The sequence below is a fragment of the Arachis hypogaea genome, chromosome 14 (genome assembly GCF_003086295.3).
Source record: "Arachis hypogaea cultivar Tifrunner chromosome 14, arahy.Tifrunner.gnm2.J5K5, whole genome shotgun sequence".
Taxonomy (NCBI): domain Eukaryota; kingdom Viridiplantae; phylum Streptophyta; class Magnoliopsida; order Fabales; family Fabaceae; genus Arachis; species Arachis hypogaea.
Window position 1 is genome coordinate 74,678,248 of NC_092049.1, and position 1,093 is coordinate 74,679,340.

General features: G+C 40.1%; 1 non-coding gene across 1 annotated transcript; it reads right to left on the reverse strand.

The window, feature by feature from the left end:
- Positions 1-585: 585 nt before the first annotated feature.
- LOC112745772 (small nucleolar RNA R71) lies at positions 586-689 on the reverse strand. Its single transcript, XR_003173683.1, has one exon. It is a non-coding gene; the product is annotated as a small nucleolar RNA R71 (small nucleolar RNA).
- Positions 690-1,093: the final 404 nt, after the last annotated feature.

Sequence of the window (1,093 nt, forward strand, 5' to 3'; positions counted from 1 at the left end):
AGGATCTCTATTATTATTATTATTATTTTTCTGTGCCCTCTTCTTTGTCATATGAGCAGGAGCAAGGATAAGAACATTCTTGTAGAAGCAGATCCAGAACCTGAAAGGACTCTGAAGAGAAAACTAAGAGAAGCTAAAATACAACAATCCAGAGATAACCTTTCAGAAATTTTCGAACAGGAAGAGGAGATGGCAGCCGAAAATAATAATAATGTAAGGAAGATGCTTGGTGACTTTACTGCACCTAATTCCAATCTACATGGAAGAAGCATCTCCATTCCTGCCATTGGAGCAAACAACATTGAGCTGAAACCTCAATTAGTTTCTCTAATGCAGCAGAACTGCAAGTTTCATGGACTTCCATCTGAAGATCCTTTTCAATTCTTAACTGAATTCTCGCAGATATGTGATACTGTTAAGACTAATGGAGTAGATCCTGAAGTCTACAGGCTCATGCTTTTCCCTTTTGCTGTAAGAGACAGAGCTAGATTATGGTTGGATTCTCAACCAAAAGACAGCCTGAACTCTTGGGATAAGCTGGTCACGGCTTTCTTAGCCAAGTACTTTCCTCCTCAAAAGCTGAGCAAGCTTAGAGCTGATGTTCAAACCTTCAGACAGAAAGAAGGTGAATCCCTCTATGAAGCTTGGGAAAGATACAAACAGTTGACCAAAAAGTGTCCTTCTGACATACTTTCAGAATGGACCATCCTGGATATATTCTATGATGGTTTATCTGAGCTATCAAAGATGTCACTGGACACTTCTGCAGGTGGATCCATTCACCTAAAGAAAATGCCTGCAGAAGCTCAAGAACTCATTGACATGGTTGCTAATAACCAGTTCATGTACACTTCTGAAAGGAATCCTGTGAGTAATGGGACGCCTATGAAGAAGGGAGTTCTTGAAGTTGATACTCTGAATGCCATATTGGCTCAGAATAAAATATTGACTCAGCAAGTCAATATGATTTCTCAGAGTCTGAATGGAATGCAAGCTGCATCCAACAGTACTCAAGAGGCTTCTTCTGAAAAAGAAGCTTATGATCCTGAGAACCCTGCAATGGCAGAGGTGAATTACTTAGGTGAACCTTATG